The sequence below is a fragment of the Schistocerca serialis genome, chromosome 5 (assembly GCF_023864345.2).
Source record: "Schistocerca serialis cubense isolate TAMUIC-IGC-003099 chromosome 5, iqSchSeri2.2, whole genome shotgun sequence".
Lineage (NCBI taxonomy): Eukaryota > Metazoa > Arthropoda > Insecta > Orthoptera > Acrididae > Schistocerca > Schistocerca serialis.
Window position 1 is genome coordinate 68,891,038 of NC_064642.1, and position 27,971 is coordinate 68,919,008.

Sequence of the window (27,971 nt, forward strand, 5' to 3'; positions counted from 1 at the left end):
TATAATTTTAATTTAGTAATTCATCTGCTAAATAATTATTACTTTATTCGTGACAAATACATATCCTAGTTTTGATTACATATTTTCGAGCAGAAGTTGAAAGTGGCTCACCAACACTATCTGAACGAAAAATACTGGGACACTTATTAGTGGACATTAATATGGGGTGTCTCCACACTTTGCCTTTATTACAGTCTGAAACACGCTGGGGACACTTTCAATGTAGTATCTGTAAGCCTGTGGAGGAATGACAGCCCATTCTTGCTCAAGAGCCGAAATCAGAGAAGGTAGCGATGTACGCTGGGGTTGGAGTGAAGTTCCATTGGATTTAGGTTTGGGTTCTGGGCGACAGGCCAGTCCATTTCAGGAATGTTACTGTCCACAAACCAATTTCTCACAGGTGCGGCTTTATGGCAGCTTGCATTGTCATGCTGATACACGCAATCATTGTCTCCGAACAGCTCCTCTACTGCACGCAGCGCACAATACTGCACAATCTGTTCATATTCTTCTGAATTTATCGTTTCCTCAAGCGCAATAAAGTGACCACAACCTAACAACGGAAAACACCCACATACCCTAACACCACCCCCTCGGTATTTCAATGTTGTCATTACACATGAGGGCATTCACTGAACCAAAGCCTTCCATCAGATCCCAACAGTGTACAGCGTGATTCATCACTCCAAATCACTCATTTCTAATCATTCACTTCCAGTAGTGTCGCTTAGCGTTGCTTACAGAAACGCGTGGCTTATGAGGAGTTGCTCGACCCTTGTACCCCATTCTTCTCATGTGCCTGAGTGCTGTCACTATGCTAGATCGACGGCTGGTGGCACTTTGGAACTCACGACTGATTCTTTCCCTGATTTCAGGGAACCCGGAACCTAAAAATGATGAAATTTTTGGTTTTCAGTTTATTGTGAAATAAAATACTACAGATCTTCCTCTTTAAAATGTCATATTAATCTTACCTGTAGCTCAACTCCAAGTATTGAAAATATTATTTTCAATAATGTGCTTAGAGGGCATGTCGCGACATTGAATTTCCATGGATACATGTTCATTGAAAACATCGTTTTTCAAAACTTCCGGTTTTTCCAAAGACTTTATATTATGTTGGCAACACGATTTCATAGGAAATTGTTTTGTCTGCGTATTGTAGTCTTTGGACACTGTTGTTTACATTGAGCATGTGGTGGTTATTGCACGATTTAAGTTGTATTTCTATTGCGTAACTGGAACTTATCAAATACGCCTCGATTTAGTAACAGAGTTTACAAGAGGAAGAAGTCTCCTCCGAGGTACACTAGTGGAACTGTGACAATTTCTCCGACCTTGGGAAATGATTCTGAAAATAGTGAGGTTATTCATGAAGTGAAATCTACTCCTGTCTCTAGCACAAGCAAGAAGTTGAATGGATCAACTGAAAAATACTGCAGTTTATTGGAGAAGTGTAGTGAGGATAATGTGAACGAAATAATTAACATTTCATTGCTCTCAAAGGTGACTGAGAGTTCAGTACTGTGTAAGGAATGTTGCAAATTGAGTATTTCAGTAAATGTCAAGCGACAAATAGGACTTGCAGCAGAAATCTGTCTCCATTGTACTAGTTGTCATCACAGTGTTTCATTATGGAACTCAGAATATGTCGAAATAGGCCAAGGTGAAACTGATAGTGAGAAAAGCAAGTACTATGGTGCAATTATTAGATTTGTTTATGGTCTAAGGTCAATCGGTAAGGGATACTTTGCTGGTCAAATGTTTTGTGGTGTAACGAATCTACCACCAGCACCAATGAAATTCTCAAAATATAACTCGGTTGTTGGATCCTGTGTTGAAGGTATTGCCCAAGAATACATGAAAGAAGCAGTGGAGGAGGCTGTGGGGGTGAATGAAGAAATTCCAGATGTTCAGAATCCTCGAGACCTGACTATCGCACTAGATGGTACGTGGCAGAAGCGCGGGCGCACTTCACATAATGGGGTAATAACGGTAACAAGTGCTGATACTACAATAGTTATAGATGTTGTAATTAAATCCAAGCACTGTAGGTGTCCTAAAAGAGTGAAGGATGAACATGCAGAAAACTGTCGAAGGAATTACAGTGGGTCTAGTGGGGCCATGGAAGTTTCCGGGTCCGCAGCTCATGGTCGTGCGGTAGCGTTCTCGCTTCCCGCGCCCGGTTCCCGGGTTCGATTCCCGGCGGGGTCAGGGATTTTCTCTGCCTCGTGATGACTGGGTGTTGTGTGATGTCCTTAGGTTAGTTAGGTTTAAGTAGTTCTATGTTCTAGGGGACTGATGACCATAGCTGTTAAGTCCCATAGTGCTCAGAGCCATTTGAAGTTTCCGGTGTGAAAGACATTTTCAGTCGCGCTCTTCTGTGGTACACGGTCAGATACCTACAGTTCCTGGGTGATGGTGATTCTAAGTCTTTTGCTGCTGTATCTGAGCTGAAACCTTATGGAAATGATGTTACCATTGCTAAACAGGAGTGCATAGGTCACGTTCAGAAATTTATGGGAACAAGGCTACGTCGACTGAAGACCACAATGAAAGGCCAAGTACTCAGTGATGTAAAACCTTTGGGTGGAGCTAAAAGATTGACAGACGAGGTAATCAACAGATTGCAGAGAGACTATGGACTGGCAATAAGATGCAATGGAAAAGGCTGTAATGACAGTTTACTACCACACCTTATCGACTGACGAGATACCACTACATGGACTATGCCCACAGGGACCCAATTCCTGGTGAAAGTACAACAAATATCAGGGATCTGAACGTGTATACAAGCATCATCACAGTCTACCAGAAACTGTCATGAAGGCTATAAAACCAATTTTCAGAGATCTTTCTGCAACTGAACTTTTGAAGAAATGTCTCCATGGACGCACACAAAATCAAAATGAGAGTGTGCGTAATGTAATTTGGTCCAGAATCCCAAAAAATGTGTTTGTGGAAATTCATGCTCTTCATTTTGGAGTATATGGTGCCATTGCTACGTACAGCAAAGGTAACATTATAAAGTGCAATGTGCTGCAGAAGTTGGATGTGATGCCCGGAAAGTAGATGGTGAGTGCAATGATGTCGATAGACAATGAGAGGAAACAGGATGCTGAAAGTAAAGAAACGGAGTGTGAGAGGCAACCAGACAAAGAACGAAAGGTGTGAAAAGAAGGCTAGATAGGGAGATGTCTAGTGACAGTGAAAACCCCTCTTATGGTGCTGGACTCCACTAAAATGTTAGTGAAACTTTGAAACTCGTTTTCCACAAGTTCACGTTTTTGCTATATAAGGAACATTTTCTGCTAAACTATTAGAGATAAAGACTAAAAATTTTCAAGTAATGTAAACAGTGCCAATATACACCTTGTATCAAAGTCTTTTTGTGATACATAATTGATAACAGATTTTATGTCAAAGATACTATGCCAAAAAATGTGTCCATTATTTTCAGTAACAAAATAATTAATATCTTCCCAAAAACACACCAATAAATTAAAATCCATATGGTACATGGTATTAAATATATGTAATGTTATACTGTAAAAGTTTCATCATTCTGGTGTTAATAGTTCATAAGAAATTGTTCCTTACATTTAACATTGGAGGTACAGGACGTTCTGGGTCCCCTTCACGCGATTTTTTACACCTACCCTCATAAATGCTCGTCAGTTCCTGTCTGTCAGCACATGAGATCTGGTCTTGGTTAGCTATGCTCGTTCCATGGCATTGCCAGTTCACAGTCACATCACCAACGGTCGACTTGCGTAATCCACGTTCGAAATCACCGAGCTCTGCTGACTGACTCATTTTTTTCTTTATTATTATTTCGACACCTTTACAATAAAGGTAGGCCGGCAGTGGCCTATCTATGCCGCTCTTCGGCCATAGAGAACAAATACAGGAAACAGAAAGACAGAAAAACAAACAAACATGGTGGATAAAAACAGGAGACAGACATAGTAAAATAAATGAAGCCGTTCACGGGCGCACTGTTTGGATAAAAAACGTTCACCACTGATCACAACGGAGTGACAGAGTTTACACATGTGAACGGAGGAGCACAAACGGAGAGACACTGAAGCACCGACGCGAAGACAAACACGAGCACTGGCGATGATCTCCGGCGCACAAAGATGCACTGTTCACGCGAGAAAGCCGGGGGCCTGCCAGAGGGAAGAGGTGTGGGTAGGAGGGAGAGGGGGAGGGGGTTGATGACAGTGGGAGATGAGAAGAGAGGGGGACGGGAGAGGATAGCGAGTGTGTGGAAGCTTGGGGAGGGGAGGAAGAGAGGAGGGAGAGAAGGGAAAGAGGGTGCCCTGGAGGAAAAAACACAGGGGGAAGAAGGGGAGGATCGAAGTTGGTAGAGCGGTAGATGGAGGGGATGAGGGCATCATCAGGGAGGGGGAGTTGGCAGAAGCCACCTTGGGCAAGGGCATGGAGTGTGGAGAGATGGAGAGCAGGTGGGATGTGGGAGTACAGGCACGGCAGCAGATGGAGGTGGGAAAGGATGGGAGAGACAAGTGGGCGAGGGGGACTGACTCATTCTGCTTTTACTACTTTTATAAATACAACGCAGTATTCCCCACCTAGTTTTATAATGGTGCGTCCGCATCTCGTGACATCTGGCGGTCAGTTCCGCATTACATAGGGATTTCCGGATATTTTGATCTGATGGTGTATAAGCGGCAGAAATTATTTGAACCATGCTTATGTTTATAAATTCAAATACAGTATATCGACTATATATGTCAAGATGCATCAGCAGTTTCGTGCACCAAAATAAAATCTCAACTTCTTGTTGCTTCAATCTTATATGTGAACAATGTAAGATGAAACGTTTTAAATTCCGTGTTGTAACTCATCAAGAAGTTTTATCTAGGCTCACATTCGTTAAATCACATTTTTATAATTTGGAAACTATTTTCATGTACATCACTGCGCAACTACAAAAACCTGTTGAAAAAGGTTATTACTCCAATGTTTTTGTTGTTCAATCCAGGTAACTCGATCTAGCGCCCAAATACTAAGCCAGCAGTTTCGGCATTAGTTCTGTTGTGGTGTGTTTTCAAAATTCGTTATTTTCAGTATATACCGGATGCTTTTGGACACAACTGTCAATGTCTCAACTAACTGCATAAACGTCTTCGATATAGCAGACATGTAACAGAAGAATTTGTTCAGTTTAGAGGCTTAGATATACAGCTCTTCATATACTTCGTGTTATATGCGAGCTATTTTGTGGATTGTTGCCCATTTACGTCAAAATATAAACAAATTTTGAAACGTATTTTTACGTGATATGATGAATGAACTGGGAATAAGGCGTGAACAAATGGTGTGTCACCACACCCAATGGGACTGAAGAAGGAAAACCAAGAAGAAGACTCGTGGCGGGGGTAGTAAGTAGGCGTGGAGTAGGTGGGGGTGTCGGGAGGGGGGGGTGGTGACAAGTAGGGCGTTTCGAGGAAGCTCTCAGCAGGCGGAAATTTATACCGAAAACGTTTCGGGATCAAAAGGGAATCGTATCGGTTCATTTCGTGGAAGTTTACAAACGATTATTTCGCTCCGGTGTGCCTTACAGAATATTCACCCAGCAGTATTGTATATATGACGGATCGTATTTCACAATGACAGTACCCCATATTCAGGAGAGACAATTCAAGCTCCTTTGATTTGCTGACCTGTTCCAGGGCATTTTTCCTTCTGCGATAAATACAATGACCTTATAGGAGGCAGACACTTTCCAGATTACTGTCACTGCGGAGTACAATGGTGCTAAATTTCTTATTTTGTTAGCAACAGTGGTGACACTGAAGTCCTATGCTTGCAGATTAAACAGCGTTTTTCATAATTTTTAGCAGATCTGAACTTTAATGGTAGAAGATTCGCAGCCCTCTATCATCCTTGTGTAATTAATAGTTCTTGTCGTCAATCCGTAGGAAATCGATTCATCGTCGCTCTCTACTGTTGGTTTTGTCGATATTACCGATGCGAAGTTATCAGCAAACGATTCCACTTGCGGGCGTATGAAGTTTAGTTAACACAGGAGCTAAAATCAAAGAGATAATCTTACCTAGGACAATTTGTTAAATGGATTACCACGAGTCAAAAAGCAGAATTAAAGTTTTACACGAAACATCACCTTTTTGATGACGTGTATTTTCATTTAACTGGTTATGTGAATAAAAGAACTGCCAAAGTGGAGAACAGGAACCACCGCTCTGTACGATCGACCCAATACCTGGATCACAGCCTACGGCTCGTGGCTTCCGAGCTGGCCTAGCTGCTGTACTCTTTTCCTCGAGTACTGATGACTGTTCCTTCATGATTTCTAGTCCGCTGATTAATCTGTCTAAACCCTCCGTCATCGAGTATAGCGAATGCACAGAAAATCGCAGATGGCAAACCTTTTCTGACTTTATGACTATTAGGATGGTCCACTATAAGCTGAATTTTTTATGCAACCGTCTAATTTTCAAGACAGCCATGAGAATAATGCGTTTCTCGATAGGCTCATAACACTTCTGTGAATTCGGAGAAGTTTCTGTGGTGTTTTGTGGTACTCTTAAGTGCTATTCGATCGCTTGTGCGTTCCTCGTCCTCAAAGTGTGATATTTGTTGAGTGCCAGCTACAAACCTAGTTAAAATGGGGAGCTCACATCCAGCTCAAGGTCGGACGCGATAAGGCAGCCTTGGATGCTACCAATGCCTCTCACCACGAAGGAAGGAAGAATAGATACAGTGTTGCTGAAGACAAGTAGATTACAGACGGAGCAAAACCTTGGGCTGCAGAAGGGTACATGCTGAAACTGACGAAACAAATAGAAAGGAGCTTGTCACATGCCAACTTTCATGACTATTCTTTCTTCAGCATATTCCGTATAGCAAGCAGACTGTAAAGACGTTCGGTACCAACTGATCAAATACTGGAGATATCACAGTCTTTGACTAACAGAGGAGTAAATCTTAAGTGAGGAACTCTGATGAGTCGTAGCGATAACCAGTGGGAAGTGAGTGTGGACGCATGTTGCTCTGTATGGTGGCTGTTTGCACCACAGATTGCTTTCTACTCTTGTCTGGATTTCCTGTCGGCGGTTCCAGGTGCTGCAGCTCTGCTATGGGCGAGTAATGTACCAATATGCTTTGAAGTTGCATTCTATTGGTCGTTCTCAGGCCTCACGTTAGAAATGTATGGTGATATACCGGCTCATATTAAGCAGTTTGGCGTAATATTGTTAGCAGCACATTCAGATCTTTAATGTCCATTTTCTTATGATCAAACTTAATGTTCTCTTTTGCAGTGAACACATAGTACGTAGTGGGGCAATCACTCTGTTAAGAAATAATTCAAAAGCCAAGATCGCTTAAATACTGTTTACTGGATAACCGGTTTCAACACACTAAAGGTGCCATCATCGGATCTGAATGTAGCTTAACATTTATAAACCATTTTGATATAACGATACATGAGGCAGACCAGCTGATACAAAATCATTGTCACAAAAATCAAAAAACAACTGCTCTCATGGTCATTCTTTTCCATCAAATATGGAACAATAAACAGTTTGTAAGCGATCTTGGCTTTTCAATTACTTCTTAATGTTCTCTATTCAGTGAGGTACGTCGTTTCTAGACAAATGACACAGAATCAGGTTTTCATTATTGTTGGCCACAACAAACGCTCATTTATTTCAACGTTCCCTGTATTTTTCAATGATTGTAGAGTTTTCTTGTTGTTCAGTTCTTTCTTATGTAGTGGTCCAGAGTGCCACATCCACATCTGCATCATACCCCGAAAGCCACCTAACTGTATGTGGCGGAGGGTACTTACGGTACCGCTAACTGATCCCCCCCCTCCCTTGTTCTACTAGCGAATGGCGCGTGGGGACAATAATCTTCAGTAGTCCTCTGCATTAAATTTAATAGTCATTTAGCGAGTTGTATGTGAGAGGAAGTAAAATGTTCGAATCTTTGCGGGACGTGCTCTCTCGAAATTTCAATAGCAAACCTCTCCGTGATGCGCAAGGCCTCTTTTATAACGTCTGCCACTGAAGTTTATTGAGTATCTCTGTAATGCTTCCTCGCCGACTAAACGATCCCGTGACGAAACGTGACACTTTTCGTTGGATCTTCTCTATCTCTTCTACCAGTCCTACATGGTGAGGACCCCAGACTGGTGAACAATACTCAAGAATCGGTCGACCAAGCGCCTTCTAAGCCACTTGCTTTGTGGATAACATACATTTCCTTAAGACTCTTCCTATTAATCTCAGTCTGACGTCTGCTATGCCTACTATTTATTCCATTTCACATGTTTCACGAGCGGATGAATGTATGCATTCTTGTATAAATGATAACATTTTAGAAGACATAATTACCATCTAAACTGAAGCTTCTCAAGTTTATTCATATTCCCGTGCCACTGATAAATTCATGGTTAAGGATTCTATTACTTTCGTGGTATTGAGTGTACACTATAGACTGTGCTTAACTGCGCCATCAGCCATCAGCCATGCTAGTCAAATCAGGTACTATTGCAGTCAGTATACACAGTTTAAGAACTGTGATCAGCAGAACACTTTTGCCATTCCTTGGCTGCCTTACAGGTCAGTAGGTAAGTGACGGCGTCGAGATTCGAAGAGAGGAAGCCGCATGTCATATAATGTTCTACGTCACTGCTACGCAACTATCAGCTTCAGGTTTCCAAGTAGAAAGTGTTAGGTCAACAAACTAAATCGCTCCCCTATAAAGCGCGTTATCAACACTTTATTCAAATCAAATTACCAGTTCCTTTTTTTTAATTTTTTTATACAGTCATATTGCTTTATGAATCATCTACACCTACATAGACTCTTTGCAAATCACACTTAAGCGCCTGTAGAGGATTCATGGAACCACATTCACAATAATTCTCTATTATTCGAATCTCGAACAGTGCGCAGAAAAAACCAGCACCTATATCTTACCGTGCGACCTATAATCTCCCTTCTTTTATTATGAGGATAGGTTCTCCCTATGTAGGTCGGCGTCAACAATATATTTTCACATTAGCAGGAGAAAATTCGTGATTGAATTTTCGTGAGAAGATTCCTGCGATAAGGACAACACACACACACACGCCCGAGGGAGGACTCGAACCTCTGACGGGGAAATCCACGCGAACCGCGGCAAGGTGCCCTAGACCGTGCGGCTGCCCTGCGCGACCTATCTGGTAAGGTATCCAGACCACGCACCAGTACTCCAAAAGGGGACGGACAATCGTAGTGTAGGCAGTCTCTTTAGTAGATATGTTACATTTGGTAAGTGTACTGCCAATAAAACGCAGTCTTTGGTTTGTCTTCCCCACAACATATTCTATGTGATCTTTCCAGTTTAAGTAGTTCGTTATTGTAATCCCTAAGTATTTAGCTGAATTCACGGCCTTTAGATCTGACTGATTTATTCTGTAACCCAAGTTTCACGCATTTATTTTAGCACTATGTACATGAGATCACACTTTTTTTTTTAATTTGGGGTCAACTGCCAAGTTTCGCACCATACAGATATCTTCTCTAAATCGTTCTGCAATTTGTTTCGATTTTCTGATGACTTGTCCAGACGATAAACTAGAGCATCGTCTGCAAACAACCTAAGATGGATGCTCAGTTTGTCTCCAAAACCGTTTATATAAATACGGAACAGCAGATGGGGTATAACACCGCCTTAGGAAACTCCAGAAATCACATCTGTCTTACTCGATGACTTTCCGTCACTGCTACGAACTGTGACCTCTCTGAAAGGCAATCATGAATCCAGGCACATAAGTGAGGCGATGTTCCGTAAGCACGCAGTTTCACTACAAGCCGCTTGTGCGGTACAGTGTCAAGAGCCTTGTGGAAATCTAAAAATACGAAATCAGTTTGAGATCCCCTGTCAACAGAACTCAGCACTTCGTATGAGTAAAGAGCTAGTTGTGTTTCACAAGAACGATGTTTTCTAAATCCGTGTTAATTGTGTGTCAATAGAAGATAATGTTCGAACATAATATAAGTTCCAAAATCCTGCTGCATATCGACGTTAATGATATGGGCCTGTAATTTGGTAGATTACTCCTATTACCTTTCTTGAATATTGGTGTGACCTGTGCAAGTTTCCAGTCTTTTGGTACGGATCTTTCGTCGCGCGAGTGGTTGTAAATGATTGTTTAGTATGGAGCTATTGCATCAGCATACTCTGAAACGAACCTACTTGGTATACGGTCTGGACCGAAAGACTTGCTTTTATTAAGTGATTTAAATTGCTTCACTATTTCGAGGATATCTACTTCTAAGTTACTCATGTTGGCAGCTGTTCTTGATTCGAATTCTGGAATATTTACTTCGTCTTCTTTGGTGAAGGAATTTCGGAAGGCTGTGTTTCGTAACTCCGCTTTGCCAGCACTGTCGTCGATAGTATTTGCATTGCTATCGAGCAGCGAAGGCATTGACTGTATCTTCCCGCTAGCGTACTTTATAAATGATCTGAATCTCTTTGGATTTTCTGCCAAGTTTCGAGACGAAGTTTTGTTGTGGAAACTATTATAAGCATCTTGCTTTAAAGTCCGCTCTAAATTTCGAGCTTCTGTAAAAGATCGTCTATTATTTTTCCGGTTTAAACTTCTTGAAGACTTGTTTGCATCTATTCAAGCAAAGCATAGCTTGCTTACAAAATTTTTAAAGATCCTTACATTCGTATGAAACGGTTTATGGATATCTAGGAAAACCTAATCTTTGTGGCCATAGAAAGTTAAAAACGCTATGCTCCCGAAGCATAGTCCACTATCTTATACCTACATCGCCTCACACCGATGAGGAAGAGGAAGCATGTGACATACCAATGTGTTGTCAAGCAGTCATATATTCTTGGACGGTTATGAATCGCAAAACTTCATTATCGCCTTTATTTGTGCTTAGTGACAAGAATGAACAATTACATGTGTCATCTGATTTTCTACGAATGTTTGTCTTTCCTATTGTTTCATTTTCACAAGCTGCATAAGATGACTGAGGTAATAATGACGCTCAACAGATATACACTGACGATCCAAAACATCACACCAGCATAGCAGGCTAGTCCACCTTTGAAAAGCATTATTGCAATCTGTCTTGCAGGGTAAGTCTGTAGTACATTTCCGGAGGTATGTGACACTAGATCTCTCGGAAAAGAACTGGCTGGTGGTTTGTAGACGAGGAGCTGGCGTCCGATAGCATCCCAGACGTGTTCCAAGGAGTTTAAGTCAATTTAATTTGTTGCTCCTCAAACGACTGTAACACGATTCTGGCCTTGTCCCACGTACAGTTACTCTGCTACCAAGATGCAATCGCCGTCTGGGAAGACATCAGGCATGAAAGAATGCAAGTTGATCCGTAATAATGTTTGCGTAGTTATTAGCTGTCATGGTGCCTTCTGCTGCATCACAGGTCCCACGCAAGGTCAGGTGAGTACCCTCCAAGCACAACACCGCCCACGTCGGCCTGTTTCCGTGACGTGCTTCACGTTTCGAGAAGTGTTTCGCTTGGTTGACAGGATATCCGGACATTACCTCTGACCTAGTCTGGTAACGAACGTGATTCATCCGTTCAGGCGATATTTAACTGAGCCTAAGTCCAACTCGATAATCCTCCGCCAACTGCAATCGTAATTCAGTAATTCACCGTGTCGTTTTGTCAACATTGGAACACGTAGATATCGCTTGCACTGAAGTCCCATGTTCAACAGCGTGCTTTGAACGGTGTGTTTCAAAACACTTGTGCAAGCAGCAGTATTTTACTCAGTCATCATATCAGCGAAATATCGCCGCCTATCCTTGTCGACTTCTCGTCGTTTCAGCGTCCTTCAACTACACTCCTGGAAATGGAAAAAAGAACACATTGACACCGGTGTGTCAGACCCACCATACTTGCTCCGGACACTGCGAGAGGGCTGTACAAGCAATGATCACACGCACGGCACAGCGGACACACCAGGAACCGCGGTGTTGGCCGTCGAATGGCGCTAGCTGCGCAGCATTTGTGCACCGCCGCCGTCAGTGTCAGCCAGTTTGCCGTGGCATACGGAGCTCCATCGCAGTCTTTAACACTGGTAGCATGCCGCGACAGCGTGGACGTGAACCGTATGTGCAGTTGACGGACTTTGAGCGAGGGCGTATAGTGGGCATGCGGAAGGCCGGGTGGACGTACCGCCGAATTGCTCAACACGTGGGGCGTGAGGTCTCCACAGTACATCGATGTTGTCGCCAGTGGTCGGCGGAAGGTGCACGTGCCCGTCGACCTGGGACCGGACCGCAGCGACGCACGGATGCACGCCAAGACCGTAGGATCCTACGCAGTGCCGTAGGGGACCGCACCGCCACTTCCCAGCAAATTAGGGACACTGTTGCTCCTGGGGTATCGGCGAGGACCATTCGCAACCGTCTCCATGAATCTGGGCTACGGTCCCGCACACCGTTAGGCCGTCTTCCGCTCACGCCCCAACATCGTGCAGCCCGCCTCCAGTGGTGTCGCGACAGGCGTGAATGGAGGGACGAATGGAGACGTGTCGTCTTCAGCAATGAGAGTCGCTTCTGCCTTGGTGCCAATGATGGTCGTATGCGTGTTTGGCGCCGTGCAGGTGAGCGCCACAATCAGGACTGCATACGACCGAGGCACACAGGGCCAACACCCGGCATCATGGTGTGGGGAGCGATCTCCTACACTGGCCGTACACCACTGGTGATCGTCGAGGGGACACTGAATAGCGCACGGTACATCCAAACCGTCATCGAACCCATCGTTCTACCATTCCTAGACCGGCAAGGGAACTTGCTGTTCCAACAGGACAATGCACGTCCGCAGGTATCCCGTGCCACCCAACGTGCTCTAGAAGGTGTAAGTCAACTACCCTGGCCAGCAAGATCTCCGGATCTGTCCCCCATTGAGCATGTTTGGGACTGGATGAAGCGTCGTCTCACGCGGTCTGCACGTCCAGCACGAACGCTGGTCCAACTGAGGCGCCAGGTGGAAATGGCATGGCAAGCCGTTCCACAGGACTACATCCAGCATCTCTACGATCGTCTCCATGGGATAATAGCAGCCTGCATTGCTGCGAAAGGTGGATATACACTGTACTAGTGCCGACATTGTGCATGCTCTGTTGCCTGTGTCTATGTGCCTGTGGTTCTGTCAGTGTGATCATGTGATGTATCTGACCCCAGGAATGTGTCAATAAAGTTTCCCCTTCCTGGGACAATGAATTCACGGTGTTCTTATTTCAATTTCCAGGAGTGTACTTTGCGCAGTTGCTCACGGGAGTACTACGTTTACAGCCTGCCCGCTTCGTCTTTTTTGAGATGTTCGTTCGCAGGTTCCGGGTCACAACACTCCGTAATTTGTGAAAGTCACTTACGTCAGTTCATTTCCCCATTTTCGCTATAACAATCCCCATTCCTCTCCGCTCCACCTATACATTTGCCTGCCGCCCTTCGTGCCCACAACGCAACCATATGGCATTCAAACTCGTGGTTGGCAGTGGCCATAATGTTTTACCATTGTAGATGATGTCGAATGATGCTCATTTGACAGTATGAACATATATGTAAGATGTAAGATGTAAAATAGATTTGAAGGTAATTTCGGGAGTGTTCCAAGGAAATGTGCCACGGCCACAGCTGTTCAAAATGCGTATAAATAATCAAGTAAATGGCAACGGAACCTCTCTAAAACTGTGCGCAGATTCTGCGGTCGTCTGCGAGAAAGTGGCAACGCCAGAATATGGTATCGATTTGCAAAATGACGTGCGGAAGATTGATGAATCGTGCAGGCTCTCGCAGTTGACCCCGAACGGAAATAAACGTAACATATTGCCCATACATGGGAAAAGAAATTCGCTACTGTACCACTACATATGGATGACAGACTGCTGGAATTATTAATCACCGTAAAATATCTGGTAGTAACTATCCATGGCGACCTTAAGTGGAATGATCACATAAAACAAATAGCAGGAAAACCGGGTACCAGACTGAGATTCATTGGAAGAATCCTAAGGAAGTTGTAACGCCCCAAGGACAGAAATCCCCAATTAACAAACTTTGTGGAAACATAAAGTAGGGAAGTAAGTTATCTTGACAGTGACGGCAACTATTGACGATAAAATCTACACTGGTAATATTTTGATTAACACCTATATCATTCAAATATTGAGAATAGCATACAAAAAGGAGAGATAAAAGGAAAGGATTATCATAGATTCTTTATCAAACATCTATAGAATAAATTCAAAATCATATGAACGAAGGTTAAATCCAAGAAAGTAATTCAGTCAAAGATAACTTTTACCATGAAAGAGAGTTGTAGCCGCATCGAAAAAGAAATTCAATGCGGCTACAATGCAACTCGGATATGGAAAGGTTCAGTTAGTTGCTATTGAGTCGCTCTAGAGTACTTTTGCGATTGTTGTCTGGACGCAAACGCTATTAGATTGTTTTAGCTTTGGAAGTTTGAAAATTCGTGAAGTAGAGACTGAAGTATTGCTCAGTCGTTCCACTGATGAAAGTTAATCTTTACCGTTCTCAAGGCGACGGTATAGTATGACGAGTGTTAAACTTCAATTGAGTGATATTGATTTATCGGACTTAGCCTTCGTACTGATGAACAGTTACAAACTTTGAGAGCAATGGACAACGACAGAAAAACAATTCGTAGTCTTGAGTAGGACACAATAAAACGAAGACAGGAAGAAAGACAAGTACGCCGATTAGTCAAGAGTTGTCCTTAGCATCACGATTACTGAACTGAATAGAAGTTAATCTTGAATGACATATCGGTGTGCGTGTGTTGTAGGGACAAACAATTAATTACAGAAAGAACAATAATTTGTCACACTGAGAAACTGTTAACATGCAACAATGTTTTAAAGTTAACTATCCAGTCAAGAACCATGAGAACTTATTTAAACAGAAATTACGAATGCATTGTTATAGTGAACAGATGACACAGCGTTATTGTGTGTGTACATTCTTGCTTGTTAGTTGTATGATAACGTAACGATTATGACACTGTGGTTAGTTTATGTGACAGATACACGATTTTATCACGACGCTACTAATGAGTGACTATTTACAATGTTGCTTTTGCGATGTATCTGTTTTATATCTTCACAGTTTTTCTGAATTCTTCTGGAAAGGAAAACATGTTTTAGTAGTAACTTTTGTGGTATAGCTACAATGAGACAGCCTTTTCTGTAGTACAGCAATACGTTACAGCACAGTACTTTCTTCATCACGGCAATAAGCGTAATAAGTAAGATATCTATACGCAAAGCATTTCACTTTTGTTTATCATGAGGTAAGTACATTGACTTCTGCAGAACTTAGCTTTCGGAGGACGATAACTACGACACTTCCACAGAGATTATCTTACAACAAGACGCACAGTTTAGCGCTACAGTACACGTATTTGAGTGATTAATTTTGTACTTAAAACATTTATTTTTAAAGATTTTTGAATTACAAAGAAAGTTTTCCGTGATACATTTCATTCCCTTGCTGTATTATGTAACACCTGATGGTATAATTACATTAATCCTCAGGGGGGTACACGCTTACTTTGTGTACCATGTGTCTGGCAAGCACAAGGAGCCCTAGCTAATATGGTATTTTCTTATACAACTTTACACATTGGTACCATATTTCTCTGACACAGAATTACACAGCTATTTGATTATTTTAACAGAGAAGCAAACATATTTTTACTACATCAGTGAAAGATGTTTACGTAATTACACAGTTGGATGACTTCACACTTATGAAATTGTATTTTGCCTGTACTTTGTGAACTGTTCATTTTTTTTTTCGGAACCATTGTGATACTATGAGAGCTTTGAATGGTGTATTTGGTATGGGATCATGATTTTTAAACTATGTTTGAGGTAGATGACACTACTGAAACGAGCAGAGAATATTTTTTAGGGTTTGAAATTATTGCAGAAAGCTACGACGTTTTTGAGATTTGACTGAGGTGTTATGATGTTATTATTATGTCGAAAATATGTATTATGCTGTTGACGTATGTTTATGATCAATAAGCTGATGCTATATGAGGAATTTGATTATGCTATGTATTTATTATGATGAAATATCGAAGACGTGTTGATGAATATGTATATGTGTAATAAGGTAAGGAATAATGAGTAGTGGTTAGGGACTCTGATTTGTGAAAAAGGATGTTGGAAACCAAGAATCGTACTTTAAGAGTTATGAAATGTGTGTAAATGCGTGAATGTATCACAATGCCGGCGAAAATATTTTGGATACTGTTATATTTATAAGATTTTGTTTCTACAGATTTGTACAAATATTTCGACCTGTGAAATTTTATTTGTATCAAACTGTCACTGTAGCGGAAACTGATATCGTAAATATTTCGGTAAGGAAGGTAGGTCAGCTTGACGTAATGCACTGTAAGCACCCAGCTGGGTGACAGTCACCTGGAAAAAAGCCATTAGTGTGTGCCTTTCAGAGGCACAGGTGGAGAAAAAAGGAGGCCATTATCCTGGCTATTGACATTTCTTTGTAGGAACCATCGCAAATACGACACGCTCAAACTTGAAAACGTGATTACACTGTAGAATTCTTAATTTATGATATTTACTGAAATTAAATGATGAAAAACATTCTACATCTATTGTCTTTTTGGTTGAGAGATTGCTCATTTTGTTTAATATCTAGTTTCTAGTTGCAATGCAGCATTGGTTATAATAAAATTTAATAGATGTACTAATATCACTATTTTCTGCCTACAGACCCAGTGAAGAATAATTTTATGATCTGCTTTCTTTAAAAAAAAAAAAAAAAAAAAAAAAAAAAAAAAAAAAAAAAAACACAAATAGACATTTCTCCTCACAGGAATTGTATAAATAATTTTTGACGACTTAGTAACTTTCTTGCAGAGTAAGTTTTTGTGATGCATCACTCTAGTGTTAAGATGTGACATAGGTATTAAACATGGCCATTTTTACTGTAATATTTTTTCTGCTTGAGCTTTTTCATGTTTAGATATAAGTTATAGCATTTGCTGCTGCTGTTTGCCAGGCATAGTGTTACTGAATTTGACTCTGTATTACTCTGTTTTACTACTGATTTATTTTTCTTGTTGCTCCACATTGGCTCATATTAGTTGTAATATTGCAATTGCTTTGCTAATTTAGACTTCCTGCTACTTGCTTTGACAATTTCCATTTCTTTCATTGCTGTTTGTATTAATTGTTTTGTGCTGCTGCATTGCCTCATCCCTTAATTTAGCATCTGAGCTCAGTAGATTAAAGTTAGCTTAAGAGGGGGTACACTATATAAAAGAATGAGTTGCGATGAATTGGAAGAAATGCATTGAGAAGTTACATGAAAAAAGTACAGAAAGCAGGTATAGGTAGGATTTTCTTGGAAATAAATGCTGAGGCAAGATAATGGAAAATAAATAACGAGGTAAGAAATATGTGAACATATAAATACAGAAAGCGTGCTTGGATTGGATTTTTTTGGTGGAAACAAATGTTGAAATAAGACGAAAGATCTATGGAATGAATTTTTGGGTTGAACTGCAGTACCAAATGTTACACTGAAAACAAACCCTGCCCTTTCCTCTTGTGTTATTCTGCTATGTGCTTGTGTACTCCTGTGTATTTGTGTTTTTCCTGTCTGTATGTGTTTAGCTAAGAAGATTTATGTTGTAGAATTTTTCTAATACTCAGCTACATTCACTATGATGAGGAATACTGTTATCCTCAAATATAATTTGCATTAATAATATGTTATTTACTTTGCAAAGATTCTTAGACATTATTTATTCTGTTTGTTTTTTTTTAATGCTCATGTGTGAAGTTGATGTTTTAAAAGTCATTCTGATCTTTTATGTATGTACTTATCTCATAATTCTTGTAACACTGATGTACATGTTTATTTCTATTCTTTTGTAAAGTCTGTTTTACTACAAATGTTACCTATATTGTTATGTTCTTTAATGATGTATTTTGTATCTTTGTTATTGTATTCTTATGTTATAAAATTGTAATTGACACCAGTTCATCAAATTAAGTAACTTGTAAGTTACATTTCACTGCACATGTTTCTGTTGGTCATAGTATATGGACAATATGTGAGAAGTAGGGACTGTTAGCGTTTGCACGTGTGTTAATAATTCAGCAAAGGACTGGATAACAGCATTGCTGGTTTGAAGGACAATTCCAAAAACTTTGTGAGTGCAAAAGTGGTGGCTATGGACTTGCTATATTATCCACAAGACTCTTCAATGGTGATTGTGCACCCGCACAGTCACAACAGATGGCTGCTGGCCATCTCTACAAGGACTACAGTGGGTCTACACCTTTGATGACTCACCAGTACCATTATTTCTACAAGGACTGCAGTGGCTCTCCACCTCTGGTGGCACACCAATAACATAATCTCTACCAGGACTACAGTTGGTCTGCTCTGTGATGACCTACCTACCAATATCCTTCAAAACTTCGACTGACTCTGCGGTGGGTTTGCTCTGTTGTGGCCCATTACCTGTCTGCATGTCAAGAGTCAGCGCTGTCTTTCCATTGGAAGGACAACACTACTTCTTCAAGATTGCATGGAAATCCACAACTTCCATGTGCATTCTCTTTTACTGCTTAGACTTTGAGAAAAACACTGCTATTTTATTGTGATGAACGATCAGGACTGTTTTTATGGACTGTGAGAAAATTTTAGCTTTTGACCAACATTGTATCAATAAGTGTGTGCATTTGATTTCTTTGTTATTGTAAGAGTGAAAAATTTTTTAACAAATATGTATTGGCCAGTGCCCAAAACAATTTGTAAAATTTCTTGTGGGGAGCATGGGGGCTATGTAAGTAGGCTGTTAAGGTTTTCTTATTGGTAACGCCACGTAGCGCTCTGTATGAAAATCACTGGCTGTGCTGTGTGCAGTCTGTGGCTGGTTGGCATTGTTGTAAAACTCGCCATTGTAGTGTTGGGCTGCTGGATGTTAACAGCACGTAGCGTTGCGCAGTTGGAGGTGAGCCGCCAGCAGTGGTGGATGTGGGGAGAGACATGGCGGAAATTTGAGAGCCGATGATCTGGACGTGTGTCCATCACAGACAATACATTTGTAAGACTGGATGTCATGAACTGCTATATATATTATGACTTTTGAACACTATTAAGGTAAATACATTGTTTGTTCTCTATCAAAATCTTTCATTTGCTAACTATGCCTATCAGTAGTTAGTGCCTTCAGTAGTTTGAATATTTTATTTAGCTGGCAGTAGTGGCGCTCGCTGTATTGCAGTAGTTCGAGTAACGAAGATTTTTGTGAGGTAAGTGATTTGTGAAAGGTATAGTTTAATGTTAGTCAGGGCCATTCTTTTGTAGGGATTATTGAAAGTCAGATTCCGTTGCGCTAAAAATATTGTGTGTCAGTTTAAGCACAGTCATGTATAATTGTTCAAAGGGGCCGTTCCAAATCTGAATCAAAAGATAAATCTAATGTGTCGCCTAACTCTTTAAACATTTTAAGTGACTAAGTGAGTACATGAATAACGGACAGTGAAGAGTGATTAGTTGAAACCGGTTTTACGGCGCATTAAAAAAAACATTTACTCCAACATAAGTTCTCTGGAGTTACGTCGTACCGTTGTCAATAACTGGACGTAGCAACGGCATAGCAACGGAATAGGAGACAGAAAAATTTCATCCTCACTATGTATGATGTGAAAAACGACCGTAATGATGAAATCAAGAATCAAGATTTTATTTCATCACGGAACTAACCGGGCATAAAAACAAAAATAAACGATTGCAGTTTACCAGTTCGCACAAACCGAGAAGACTGTTGCGGACAGATAACAGAATATTTCCAAACCACGCGAGGAGTTGTGTTCTTGCGAGAGTTACAGGTGCTGTTGCACGTCACTCCGACGGGGAAGAACATCGTTACGAGTCGCGCCTCCTCCTGGCGAGTGAAGAAGGGGGGAAGGGACGTCACAAAGTGGAACTCATCCACGACGGGAGTAGTTTACAAAGCACTTGTTCGACTGATTCTTGGATACTGTTCATCAGTCTGGGACGGTTACCAGGTAGAAGAGTTAGAAAAGGTTCAACGAAGAGAGGCGCGTTTCGCCACGGGACAGTTTAGTCGACGCGAGAGTGTTACAAAGACGTTCAACAAACGCCCGTGGCAGACTCTACAAAAGAGGCGTTGTGCGTCACAGAGAGGTTTGCTATTGAAATTTCAGGACATTTCTTTCCAGGAAGATTCGGACAACATATTATTACCTCCCAAACACATCTCAGGAAATGATAAAGAAGAGAAAATTCGAGGAATTAGAGTTAATACAGAGACTTACCGACACTCGCGAGTGGAACGGGGAAGGGGGAATCAGTTACTGGTACCGCAAGTACGCTCTGCCACACACCGTCAAATGGCTTGCGGAGTAGATGTAATGTAGATGTACTATATGAGGGGCGTTTGAAAAGTAGGTGCAAAAGTAAAAACTACTTATGTGTTTGGGGGTAAACCTTTTTTATTTTTCGACTAAGTCTCCTTTTAGACTTGTACACTTCGTCCCACGCTGTTCTAGTTTTTTGATCCCTTCCGAATAGTAGGAGTTGTCCAAGTCTGCAAAATAGCTATTAGTTGCTGCAATCACCTCCTCGTTTGAATAAAATCTTTGTCCCGCCAGCCATTTCTTCAAATTGGGGAACAAACAGTAGTCCGAGGGAGCCAAGTCTGGAGAACAGGGAGGATGTGAAACGAGTTGGAATTCTATTTCCATTAATTTTGCGACCACAATTGCTGAGGTGTATTTTGGTGCATTGTCGTGATGGAAAAGGGCTTTTTTGCTATCCAATTGCCGGCGTTTTTCTTGCAGCTCGGTTTTCATACGGCCCAATAACGATGAATAATATGCACCTGTAATAGTTTTACCCTTTTCCAGATAGTCGATGAGGATTACCCCTTGCGAATCCCAAAAGACAGTCGCCATAACTTTTCCGCCCGAAGGAATGGTCTTCTCCTTTTTTGATGCAGATTCTCCCTTGGTAACCCACTGTTTAGATTGTTTCTTGGTCTCAGGAGTATAGTAATGTATCCATGTTTCATCCACGGTGACGAAACGACGCTTAAAGTCCTGCGGATTCTTCCTGAACTGCTGCAAACCATCCTTACAACATTTCACACGATTCCGTTTTTGGTCAAGCGTGAGTAATCGCGGAACCCATCTTGGGGATAGCTTTCTCATGTCCAAATGTTTATACAAAATATTATGTACCCGTTCATTCGAGATTCCCACAACACTAGCAATCTCACGCACCTCAACTCTTCTGTCATCCACCACCATATCATGGATTTTATCAATGATTTGTGGAATCGTAACCTCCACAGGGCGTCCAGAACGTTCAATATCACTTGCGCCCATATGGCCACTCCGGAAATTTTTGAAACCACTTATAAACTGTTCTAATCGAAGGTGCAGAGTCATCGTAATGTTTATCAAGCTTCTCTTTAGTCTCCTGAGGCGTTTTGCCTTTCATAAAGCAACTTTTAATCACCACACGAAATCGTTTTTCGTCCATTTTTTGACAATCACTCGACTTTCTTGATTCACATGAATGCCAAACACAAAGAAATCGACCAATATGGCTGAAACTTGGTGTGTTACTAATTAAATATGGCATTGATACGCACCGGTGATGCCATCTCTCTGACTTTGCACGGACTTCTCAAACGCCCCTCGTATATGTATACCTATTTCTCATCATATTTGTTCAGTGTGTATGTAACTTTGTTACTTTTTTTTGCATTTACTTTTACCTGTGACATACGTACAGTCTCAGATAACGTGGCCCTACATTTGCTTATACATTTGTCTTGTATGTGTATAATTTGTTGGGAATGTAGGAGGACGGCACAGGTTATCTTCAATCAGAAAGATTCCCAATAATTTGTAATAAAATTATATTTATTAAACAAGAAAAAATACACGACTTGAATGATGCTTCTTCTGGTGAAATGTTCAGCACAAATAGACGTTTGAAATTACTACGAGTCCGCTAAAATATTAAAGTCCTGTCAGCGTGCGGCTGAGTGATGCCTATGTGGAGTACAGAGCTAGACTACGATGCCTACGGAGCCTGATTCTCGGAGACGACGGACGAACACTGCAGTTTGCAGTAACTGAAGACGGTACACAACTCGGCGCACAGTTTAGAAATGTCCGCCATATCTCAGTGCTCCGATACCTAACGGTGCATCGATCAATTGCTGTCCACACACGTGATGCCCATGGCTTCGCAGCTGTGGCCCCTGGCGGACGTCTGTATAGTTCGTACTGCCGACCCACACAGGTGCAGCGCTACGAGTGTTTCGAGCGCGGCTTATCGATCGTAGTGTCCGGTACTCTCTGGAGTCGTGAGCACCGTCACCACATAATTTAGTAAGGTTTCCTGGATTTTATGTCATCATACTATTTTCTAAGTACAGCCATAATTTTGTATTGTACATTATGGATCTGTGCCTATGTTTAAACGTAACCCCTAATGGCTTTCAGATAGACAAAATGTGAAATAGGTGGACGAAGTTAATGTGTGTGCGATGCAGAAATACAACATGGAATTTAACCGTGAACCACTGCCATTACAAACTTAACAAAATTTTGATATAATTTTACATCAACTGAATTTCTAAGTAAAGTGTGGGCTATATCAAGAAATATACAATAGATTTTATTCGCAGATTTTGTTACAATGTTTGGGACATAGGCCCATTACGGTACTTCATATGACCACGATACAGCAATAAAGGCAAGGATAAAAACCGGTGGCCTTGTGCCAAAAGAGATTAAGACAATTTCTTCTGCTACAAGGGTTATGCCAGTATTTTCTGGGATGACATTGTAAAAAGTGAAAGAATAATTATCGATGATAATAACAGTGTTGTACAACAACGAGGGAAAAAATCGTGAAATGAGTCCTCGATAGCAAAAGAAAAGGATTATCTTTCGTGAGGATAATGATTCAGCTACTGAGGACACAGGGGTTGGACAAAAATTTGGAATATAATACGATGTAGGAAATGCGTTGGCATCCAAAATACGTTCCAGTCGTCTGGGAATGAATAAGTAAACGTCCTGTGTGGTTTTCAAGGATATCTTATACCATTCTTCATGCAAATAAATGGCAATTTAAGATAACGATGATGGACATGGATAGTGATCACGCATCCTTCTTTCCAAATTACACCGCAAAGGCTCAGTAATAGTGAGATTTGGTGACTGTGAAGACTAAGGGAGATACGACAGTTCATCTTCGTGGTGAAAAAAACATTCTGGACGATGCGAGCTGCGTGAACAAGGGACTTAATTTCTTGGAACACAGCTTCACCACTGTGGAACAAACATTGTACTATGGAATGGACCCGATTATCAGCCAAAATGGTCGCAACGCAGTCCATTGCAGTAATGGGACCTTGCAGAGTAACTAAAGAGCCGGTAGGGTATCACGATATGGCTGCCTAAATCATCACGGACCCCCACCATGTTTCACTCATGGAACGTAAACTTGGCCAGAAGTCGTAAATAGTGTGAAACAAACGACATTGTTCCACTACTTCATAATCAAGGTTATATGGCTTTGGTGTCACGCTTTCCCGTTGCGGTCACTTCCATCACTGATGAGAGGTTTGGGAATTTTAGGTCGCCCTGAAACTTCGGGCTTACGGAGCTTCCTTCGTGTTGTTTTTTTCGTATTTTTTGGTGCTGACAGGGTTCGTGAATGCGATATTCAATTCTGCAGTGACTTCTGTAGCTACAAATCTTCGAATGATGTTTTTTTGAAACAACAAACGCTTCAGCTACCATGCTTACGGAAGGATCCACTATACGATCACCGCCGGCCGGAGTGGCCGTGCGGTTCTGGGCGCTTCAGTCTGGAACCGCGAGACCGCTACGGTCGCAGGTTCGAATCCTGCCTCGGGCATGGATGTGTGTGATGTCCTTAGGTTAGTTAGGTTTAAGTAGTTCTAAGTTCTAGGGGACTGATGACCTCAGAAGTTAAGTCCCATAGTGCTCAGAGCCATTTGAACCATCATACGATCACCAGTAATTGTAATTCTGCCACGTTCGAATTCACTTAACTCCGACATCAGGCACTCATAACTACGCAGGACAATGTTCTGACCGCGTATGACAACTGTAACATATTGAGGGCACTTCACAGGTGGCTCCTACCGTACATCTACAAATAATTTCTCCCCCAGCGACGGAGCTCAAGTCTCATCAACGATGACCAGTTAATGTGACTCGACACTGCACTTAACTACCCCCAGTTTCATTGCTCCTGTGACTGCCAGGGTCCGAAGAAAGGAGGACAAATAAAGCGCGAAGATGATGAGGCAAATTCTGAAGTCTATGTGTGGTGATCAACGGATGTTCTCATGTGTCTAGCTGATGGCGTGTTCAGCTTCGCCCAAAAACTAATCGGCTAGAAACCCCAAAGTTTACGTCCTATCATGATGAATTTGAGTTACGAAGACAGACCAGAATGTAATGTACCGCATATTTTTATCTTCACCGTTTCTTTATTGAACATAATGAGAATTACACACACGAAAGAATGGTGTTTTATCTACACGCCCTATTTTTTCACCTAATCTGCATCCCATTCTACGGCCTTCCTCCACCACGAAACAAGGGCGTGTATACCCTAGCGTTACCAGTCCTTGTCCTGGTGGCGGAGCCAGTGATTCACCGTGTGAATCACCTCCTCATCGTCCTCAAACTGTCTTCCACGAATGGCGTGCTTTAATGTCACAAACAAGTGGAAGTCCGAGGCAGCTAGGTCAGATGTGTCAGGTGTGACAGCCGTGGATGTTCTCCCCGACCGCAGTAAATCGTGGAGCTCTGCCGAACCGCCTTCTGATGGCCTCACCTTAGGTGCCCAGCGACTAACTGTACTTCTGTCGGCAGCAGACGCCCCACAGACTTTGCACACAAGTGTTTGTCAATATTCCCCACAGTTTCTTTATCTGCAGTGAGAAATTCAATGACGGCACGTTGCTTGTAACGTACATCACCTATAGACGCCATTTTCAAACTGTCCTGCAGCTACGCTATCTGTCGGAAGTGACGGAAACTTGCCGCGCTCACTCAGGAGACCTCGAATAATACATGGCGTTTCACATTCGCAGCATTGTTTTCCGCTGAGAAAAAAAAAATGCGGTGCATTACTTTCTGGGCAACCGTCATATATTTCCTACTTGAAATGAATGTTTTAATCAGCTGACTAATTTGGCATACTTTTAGAACGACAGTTTAAGGGGAGTCGTACCGCCCAAAATGGCAAAATTTAACATTTTTACTTTTATGAAAATTATGAAAATATGGATGCTTATGCTTACTTTGATATTGGTTTTATTGAAATATTCGATTATTTACTATTTTAAATAACAATTTGAAAATAATCATGCAATGACATTTCCGAGAATTTTGTTTTCCATCATTTCGCATATTGGAACTATATAGTCTAGAAGGCTGTGGTTTCTTTTGATTTGTAGAGAAATGTCCGTTTCAAAAGTTGCCTACACTGGCGGTACTTCGCAGTAAACTCTTTGAACTGTACATTTGTTTGTGTTTGACAACAACAGTTATCCACTAGCCGCATTTTAGTTTCTGTGTTTCCTGTGATAGTTTTCGTCATGACTAAACCAAAATGAGTGTTTTAAAAAATGCGAAACAAAGGAAACAGATACTACGGAACAAATATAGCAACTGCAGAAAAGCGTGGTTAGCGCCGAAGGGCATGATAGTTTGGTTGTAAATAGCAACAGTTCTTCTACTCCTCCGAGTGCTTCCAAGAAAAAACTGCTGGGTAATGATGTAATACAACGCAGCTTCAGTCAGTGAAACAAACTGCAATATCATTATTAATCTCCAAATACTTATTTCAGCTTCTTTTGTGAAACAGTGTGTTGTCGTATATGTGGAGGGGAAATTGAAATTTCTGAATAGCTATCTCAACGCAATGGTCTGGTGTGCACTTTACAAATAATGTGTTTGAACTGTGATAGCGAAAAGACTTTCAAGACTTCAGAAGTAAGTATAAAGAATGGACTTTTTGACACTAATCTAAGACACTTCTATGGAATTAGATGCATAGGAAAAGGCCATCACGCTGGTAAGGGTCTTTGTGGCTTGCTGAATCTCCCTAGGCCCCCTACAAAATCTATCAAATACAACTCCATAGTAAGAAGTAGTGTCAAGCCGTGTGCTGTGGAATCAATGACTACAGCAGAAGAGCAGGCTGTAGCAGGAAATGGTGGTTCTGACATAGCAATATCATTCGACGGATCCTGGCAAAAAAGAGGTTTCCAGTCAAAGAATTCATGTGCATCTATTATCAGCATCGACAATGGGAAAGTGATGTTGATGTGTTGACCATGTACTGTCAGGTTTGTAGGCAAGCAGGCAAGAGTACTGAAAAGCAAACTAAGCATGAAATGAATTGTCAGAGAAACTATGAAGGAACTAGTGGTGGGATGGAGGTTACTTCTGCAGTGAAAATGTTCCAACGTTCCCAGCATGACCATGCTGTTCGCTACATGAGTTTTCTTGGGGATGGAGACTCACGATCGTATAAGGCAGCGGTGGAGAGTAAGTCCTATGGTGTTTTGTCAATTACAAAACTAGAGTGCATTAATCATGTGCAAAAGAGGATGGGCACGAGACTACGTAGACTCAAACAGCAGTTGCGAAGTACCAAGTTACCTGATGGTCTAAATATATAAGACGTCGACTGACTGATAAACAAATTGATCAGATTACACAGTATTATGGTATGGCTATTCGAAGTAACAGAGATAATTTAGATGGTATGAAGAGAGCTGTTTGGGTAATTTATTTTCACAAGCTGTCTACAGATGCTGAACCAATACACAACCTGTGTTCCACTGCATGGTGTAAATACTTGAAGGCAAAAGAGGAGGGTAAAGTAGACACTTTCTCGCACAAAACTACTATACCAAATGCTGTTATGCTTGCCATGAAACCTGTGTTTCAGTACCTTACCGAACCAGAGCTGTTGAAGAAATGTCTCAAGAGCAAAACACAAAATGCGAATGAATCATTTAACAATGTTGTATGGTCAAGAATACCAAAAAATGTGTTTGTTAGAAGGTCAGTCTTTGAACTTCGTGTTTTGGATGTTGTTCTTACTTTTAATAATGGCTATTCTGGAAGACTACAGGTTTTGGAATATCTTGGCATTTATAAAGGTTACAACACCACTAAAAGTGTGATGGACTTGGGACCAACTGCGAATCATGAAGGCAGAGATTACAACAAAAGAAGCCAGATCCAAGAGAAGGAGGGCAGCACTGGGTGAGGAAGATGAAGAAGGAGATGAGGACTACCATCCAGGAGGATTCTAATATATTTTTTATGTATCAGTTGGATGTATATTAAAAGTTTTTCTTTAAACGCAATTTTCTCAACATGACATTTTTCAGTATGAAAGCCACTTTTTCTCAAAAACTTCTGAATCTACATCACTGAATTATTTACCACATAATATAGATAGTACAATGATGTTGCAGTAGTTGTTGTTGCGGCCTTCAGTCCTGAGACTGGTTTGATGCAGCTCTCCATGCTACTCTATCCTGTGCAAGCTTCTTCATCTCCCAGTACTTACTGCAACCTACTTACTTCTGAATCTGCATAGTGTATTCATCTCTTGGTCTCCCTATACGATTTTTACCCTCCACGCTGCCCTCTAATGCTAAATTTGTGATCCCTTGATGCCTCAGAACATGTCATTTAGTAGTATTTACTGTAATAGTTAAAATTCAATAAATTAAAATTGTGAAAATTTACACCAAAAAATTATATATTTAGGGGAAAAAAATCATAACTTTTTCCAATTGTTATTTTAAAGT